The sequence below is a fragment of the Pongo abelii genome, chromosome 1 (assembly GCF_028885655.2).
Source record: "Pongo abelii isolate AG06213 chromosome 1, NHGRI_mPonAbe1-v2.0_pri, whole genome shotgun sequence".
NCBI classification, from domain to species: Eukaryota; Metazoa; Chordata; class Mammalia; order Primates; family Hominidae; genus Pongo; species Pongo abelii.
Window position 1 is genome coordinate 131,519,191 of NC_071985.2, and position 7,611 is coordinate 131,526,801.

The following is a 7,611-nucleotide window of genomic DNA, read 5'->3' on the forward strand; positions in this document are numbered from 1 at the left end:
ATTCAATGTGTTTTTACTTCCAAGCCTTTGCTCACATTTGCTCTCTGTCTGGAGTTTCCTTTACATTATGTCCATCCCATTCTCTAATATCCAAGCCTTTCTTGCATTAAATGGGTTGTCGAGCTATATGCCCCTTCCCACTCATGATCTTCTGTCCATACATATATGGATCCTTGTGCTCATCAAGTTACATTGTCATCATCTATTTAGAAGCCTAGATGCTCCCTTACACTGTAAGTTGCTTGTGAGGAGGTGTGACTTGCTTATCTTTGATCTATCAGGACCTAGCACAGTGTCGGACACATGGAAGGTGGAGCTCCCCAAAATAACGCATGAATGAATGATACGTACAAATTTGAAATAAGAGATGAATTGGGGAAAGACCAGAGTAGGGTAGTAAGTGGAAAGAAGAAAGAGTCAAGAAAAATTATAAATGAGAGTGGCTTGAGTGGTCAGCACGGGAATTTGCTCCAAAGGTGGCTAGTAGTCCATATCCCAGGCCCCAGTCATTCCACAAATCAAGTTCAGTGCTCAAAGGGGTTTGCTGATGGGTGGGATGGAGCAGGGTAGAAGAATACTGTACCCAGCTGATTTGTTAGATTTTAGCACAAGACTCAGCCAAGATATGAGAGTACAGTACACAGGTCCAGACCCTTGGGAGCTAGGCAGAATGTTGGCCTCTGCAGGGGAACCATAGTTCTATGGTACAATCCAGAGTCAGGCCACATGCATAGGAGGATAAAAGAACCCCAAGGCCTGGGAGACTCACGTGTACCCCAGTTACTCCAAAGATAACAAGCTGCCTAGAGCAAGACTACTTCATGATGTCCCAGCTGCCATGATCAAGTCTGACTTCAGGCCCTGACCAGATGAAACTTCAGGTTAAAGAGCCACAGCACTCACCATCTAGCAGGCTGGCAAAGGCAGAGGCTGTCACCTGCAATTAATGACAACTGGGAGCAAAGCTTTAGATAAACAAGATCTATTTGGAGGGGGCGGGAGCATCCATATGCTTACCCTCTGAAGAATCCAATGCATACGTTTTGGTCTATTAAACTACGTGTTTATCTTCCTTCAAGACAAAAAGGAACATCTGTCACTGAGCCCTTGTACTTAATTTCCATTGTGAACACTGGGCTTCATCAGACACAACAGTCAAATCACAGAAAGCAGAAAGCTCGCAGGGCAGGGTGGCAAGAAAAGGCCCACAGACTTGCCTTTCAAAGTTCAAAATGGGCTAGCACGTGTCCCCAGTGTGTGTCCTCTGTCCTGCATTTTGTTATCTGAGCTGTGCTCCCTTGTTGTTCATTTTGCTCTCTGTTTGGGCTTCTCTGGGAGCAAATTAGCACTTTTCTCTCTCACTTCTAGCATTGGTGCTTCTTGTTGAGGAGGGAACAGAGACTGAAATGGTTAGGAGACTGCAAAAGAAACATGAAAAACTTCTGTTGATTGCTAGCTGAGCATCGTGATAGGTTTTAACATCACACCATGCACTAGTCTCAGCTCTCCCATTAGCTAGCTGCATGCTTTTGAATGAGCTTCATCCCAGAGCCTTTATGCAACTGACTTTGCATTGACACAGTTCTTAGCACATGGTAAACATGCAGTAACTATTAGCTGTTATATGAACTTGTACTCAAAGTGTACTGGGTAGTATTGGCCTCTAAAACATATAACTAGAGGGAGAACAATCCTTCCTCTACAAAGCTTTGGACTGCATGCACCTAGTATCATCAATACTTTTTAAAATCAAACTCCAAAACCCAGACTCTAATACTTCCAGAGTCTGGAATGATAACCAGAGAACCATAATTTCGTCAGTAACTTTGCTTTAAGCCCCTGACATTTTAATAAACTTTCTCTTTCCCAGGATGTTTCTTTATTATTTTAGAAGCCTAACAGAAGGAAAGTAGCACCTCTAAGTACCTCCCTAACGTTCAAAGCTCCCCGTGGGAAAAATCATAAACTCTTATTCAAAAGAGATGGTGTTTGGTTGGGCAGAATCAAGCTGTCTCACTGGCAAAATTCCATCTGCCTTGAATCTTTTTTTTTTTTGGCCTGGAAAATTACAGATGATTAACTTGTCCTCTAATAAATACCAGCAAGGCTTTCCTACAGAAAAATGTAAACAGTTAATTTTGAACTATATTATAATTATTACAATCACCCTCATGCAAAATACAGAAATGCATGCCATGAGCCTCAATTTCTCCACTCTAACTGAAAATAGACCAGTTTGAAGACAGTCAGACTGCAATAAGCACTTGTAGGCTGGCATATTTGGCTTCTCTCTCTGAGGCCTGCCTTCCTGCCCAGGCCACCATCTCTGACTCGCCTATCTAGGACAGCCTAGATTCCTGGTCATCACATGTTTCTGCTACACATGATTCACCAGCATCTTTATGAAATCAGGGTGCTCTCCTGGGTCAGGACTCTGGAATTTGCTGAAGATTCTATCTAGTTCTCCGGTCTCTAGTTTCTGACTTTTAAAAAAAAAAATTATTATAGAAAAAAATCTAATTACACAAAAATAGAGAACAAAGTATAATGAGTCCCTGTTTATCCATCACACAGCTTTCACAGTTATCATCATCTTGCTGATCTAGTCTACCTCCACCTTTTCTATTTCGCTTGAAAATGTTAAAGAAAATTCCAGACTTTGTATCATTTCACTTCAATAGGTAGCTTTAGTTTTTGAACATATACAATTTGAAATATCTACCCTAGTTATGAGATGATAGGATCTTTCCATTGATGTGTTTTTGTTCAAAGTAATAAATACCACTGCTTTAATAGGCCATTATTCCATCCTGACCTTTTAAAGGTCAAATAATTCTCTGTGTTCCTGGTCATCGCATACTAACTCAGATAGGTTAAACAAACATTAATCTTCAAAAAAATCACAGAAAGAGAACCCTCCCATCTGATCTACATGACATGCCCCTTGGGAAATTACTAAGCATATTTCAAACTATGTAGACATCTACTCCTAAAATCCTATTAGGTAATTATTCACATAAAAATTAAGATTAACTATTAAAAAAAATTAGCCAAGCATGGTGGTGCACGTGTAGTCCTAGCTACTCAGGAGGCTAAGGCAGGAGGGTCACTTGAGCCCAGGAATTCAAGACTATGGTGACCCATGATCACTCCGCTGCACTCCAGCCTGAGCCACAGAGTGAAACTCTATCTTAAAAGAAAAAAAAAAAGGATTAAAAGTCTTTACCTACCAAGAAGTCAGATCTCCCCATTCCTCAGTGATGCACCATTAGTCCAACTGATTCTATTTATTAATACCAGATACTTGGTAACTGACAGAGCATAAGTCTTAATCACTAGAGAATTAAAAATACATCCTGAGACTAAAATATCAATGTATCCACTTTCAGGGTCATGTCTTACATAAGCAGAATAACCCAAGCAGATTTGGCCACTTAAAAACTCAATTCCAATCAGGCAGGACCCACAGGAAGCAGCATTTGCTATGTCCTAATGTTCTAATTAACCCCCGTAAAGGTAGAGTTTTAAACTTCAAAAGGCACTCAGCCACTTGATATTTATTTTTGTTAAATCAGTAGTGGAGACTAAATTGTTGCTTTCTTTAGCCATTTGTTTTTTATTCCCAGCACAGTAGGAGGTAAGTGTAGTTCCAAGGAGAATGGGGCAAAACCCAGAGGCCAGCCCTCAAACTCAAGAAACACAGCACAAAGCTATGTCTTTCCAAAGCTATGTGGTTCCGAGCCCAGGCTTATGGCATCCAGCTTTTCCAGTGTGGTTTTGAAACGCTGGCATCTCCTCCTAGGTCCTCCATGAGCTCACACTCAGAACTAAGAGTTATGTTTGTCTTAGTAAATTCCTATTTTCTGACACTAACATTCTTGTTATGGCTCTTCCATCCTGGCATCCCCTCCAAGCTCCCTCTGCAGGACATCCTCCCTTTTCTAATGTCACCTTGTGTCCTGTCTCCTGTCTCCCATGGAATAGACATCCTTTCAGCTTCCTTATCCCCCTCTGGACCCAAACAAACAGACTTCCTAAATGTTGAGGGACTTAGAGGCCTTTTCCTGTTCACCTAACGTCTACCTTTTCCTCCTAAAAGCTTATCTTGTTGGAAACCCTTCATGGGACTAAGCCAGCTTTGCAATTTAAGATGCTGAGCAGCACAATAGGAGAGGTCTGGTGACAACAGAGTGGAAAAATCAGGAGAGCACTTGGAGAAAGAGCCAATGGACAATCTCCTTAATCACTCCATCTCCTTATATGTCCTGTGATCTTTTTTGTCACTGCTTGGGCAGTTTCCTATTACAATTACACTGCATTTCAGCATCAGACAGCTCATCTCTTTTCCTTTTTAGGAGAAACTAGGGAGATACTGTCCTTCTACAGCCCCTGACCCAGCAGTTCCCCTGGCCTCTGGAGCTCCAGCCTCGTGCCAGATCAACAAGGGCTTGCAACCAGAAGACTCCTGAAGTTCTCTAAGGCTGTCTGTCTTTTCACTTACTACTAAAATAACTCCCCTTTCAGCAACACATATAAGTCATCCTGACAGCTCCAGGATTTATCTAGAGAAAGGGTTTAGTGGTGACAATCAACCTGAAAAGGGAGCTATGGGACTGGCTGTGAAACTACATTTGCATAGCAGGTCCATGGTTTAGGGGTGGATTATATGTTCCAAATGAGTTTTTAAGATACTATATTTTCGTAAGGATATAATCCACCTAATACATAACATTGTTTTAATTGTCTTTGTCAAAGGATGGGCGGTTCACGAAGACTGTGACGGTAAAAGGTCCTAAATCGTCCCTTGACTTACCACCATGGTTCCAGTCTTTCCTTAGACACTGAATATACTGAGTGAAAAGTAGTTTCTTCACTTCTCCCCCGTCATATGGCATTTCCTCAGGGCTGAAGGCTATAAGCCAGCTTGGGGTAACACCACAATGGAGTTGCTGCTGAGCCTGCATTGTCTGAGGCAGATGCTTAGCAAGGGAAGCTCCTCACATTCACCCACGGAAAGTGAAAAAACACAGGGGCTCAGGCCCAGCTCCTAGATTTACTGAATCAGACTCTCAAAGGCTGAGGCTCAAGCGCAAGTATCACAAGCACCCCAGGTGATTCTGATGCATAGCCCTGGACAAGAGGCCTGGCCTAATGAGAAAAATCAGGCAATTCGAGCGGGGATACCTTGGTTCAAGTCACACCTCTGCCAAGTGTTATTCATATGGCTCAGAATAACTCATTAAACCCTGGGCACTATTCTCATGAGTAAAATGAAGACAATAATAGTACCTGCTCTGCTCTCCTCTAAGGTCATTATAAGGAGCAAATGAAATGACAGTCGTGACATGTCTGCAGCCCTTAAAGCTCTGCAGCTCTGTCCAGTTGACCACTTGAGGGACCTGCACTCTCGTCATCCAAGGACTTGGAGGCCTTCCTTGTCTATGATCTCAGGAAGGCATGTGTTTCCCTTATCTCTGCTGGATCTCAGCTATTTCCATTGTATTAATTCATTTTCATGCTGCTGATAAAGACATACCCAAAACTGGGAACAAAAAGAGGTTTAATTGCACTAACAGTTCCACATGGCTGGGGAGGCCTCAGAATCATGGCAGGAAGTGAAATGCACTTCTTACATGGTGGCAGCAAGAGAAAATGAGAAAGAAGCAAAAGTGGAAACCCCTGATAAACCCATCGGATCTCGTGAGACTTATTCACTATCATGAAATTAGCATGGGAAAGACTGACCCCCATGATTCAACTACCTACCCCGGGTCCCTCCCACAACATGTGAGAATCCTAGGAGATAAAATTCAAGTTGAGATTTGGGTGGGGACATGGCCAAACCATATCACTCTGCCCCTGGCCCCTCCAAATCTCATGTCCTCACATTTCAAAACCACTCATGCCTTCCCAGCAGTCCCCCAAAATCTTAACTCATTTCAGCATTAACCCAAAAGTCCACAGTCCGAAGTCTTATCTGAGACAAGTCAAGTCCCTTCCATCTATGAGCCTGTAAAATCAAAAGCAAGCTAGTTACTTCCTGGACACAATGAGGGTACAGGTATCGGGTAAATACAGCAGTTCCAAATGGGAGAAATTAGCCAAAACAAAGGGGTTACAGGGCCCATGCAAGTCCGAAATCCAGTGGGGCAAATTTTAAAGCTCCAAAATGATCTCCTTTGACTCCAGGTCTCACATCCAGGTCACGCTGATGCAAAAACTTTCCTCTGGTCTTGGGCATCTCCGCCTTTGTGACTTTGCAGGGTACAGCCTCCCTCCCAGCTGCTTTCACGGGCTGGCATTTAGTGTCTGCAGCTTTTCCAGGAGCATGGTGAAAGCTGTTGGTGGATCTACCATTCTGGGCTCAGAGGACGGTAGCCCTCTTCTCACAGCTCCACTAGGCAGTGCCCCAGTGGGGACTCTGTGTGGGGGCACCCACGCCACGTTTCCCTTCTGCACTGCCCTAGTGGAGGTTCTCCATGAGGGCCCTGCCCCCGCAGCAAACTTTTGCCTGCGTATACAGGTGTTTCCATACATCTTCTGAAATCTAGGTGGAGGTTCTCAAACCTCAATTCTTGACTTCTGTGCACCTGCAGGCCCAACACCATGTGGAAGTTCCAGCTTCGTGTCATAACCTTATTCGGAAAGGTTTTGATCGCTTTTCACTTCCGCCAGATATTACACTGGTCCATTACATTGATGACATTATGCTGATTGGATCCAGTGAGCAAGAAACAGCAAACACACTAGACTTATTGGTGAGACATTTGCGTGCCAGAAGATGGGATATAAATCTGACTAAAATCCAGGGATCTTCTACCTCAGTAAAAGTTCTAGGGGCCCAGTGGTGGGGGGCCTGTCGAGATACTCCTTCTAAGTTGAAGGATAAGTTGTGCATTTGGCTCCTCCTATAACCAAGAAAGAGGCACAATGCTGAGTGAGCCTATTTGGATTTTGGAGGCAACACATGCCTCATTTGGGTGTGTTACTCAGGCCTATTTATCAAGTGACCTGAAAGGCTGCCAGTTTTGAGTGGGATCCAGAACAGAAGGCTCTGCAACAGGTCTGGGCTGCTGTGCAAGCTGCTCTGCCACTTGGGCCATAAGACCCAGCAAATCCAATGGTGCTTGAGGTGTCAGTGGCAGATAGGGTTGCTGTTTGGAGCCTTTGGCAGGCTCCCATAGGTGAATCTCAACAGAAGCGTCTAGGATTTTGGAGCAAGGCCCTGCCATCTTCTGCAGATAACTACTCTCCTTTTGAGCGACAGCTCTTGGCCTGTTACTGGGCTTTGAACGTTCAGTCAAACTGAACGTTTGACTATGGGTCATCAAGTCACCATGCGACCTGACCTGCCTATCATGAACTGGGAGCTTTTTGATCCATCTAGCCATAAAGTGGGTCATGCACAGCAGCATTCCATCACCAAATGGAAGTGGTATATACGTGATCAGTCTTGGGCAGGTCCTGAAGACACAAGTAAGTTACATAAGGAAGTGGCTCAAATGCCCATGTTCTCCACTCCTGCCACCCTGCCTTCTCTCCCCTAGCCTGCACAGATGGAATCATGGGAAGTTCCCTATGATCAGATGACAGAGAAAGAGAAGACTAGGG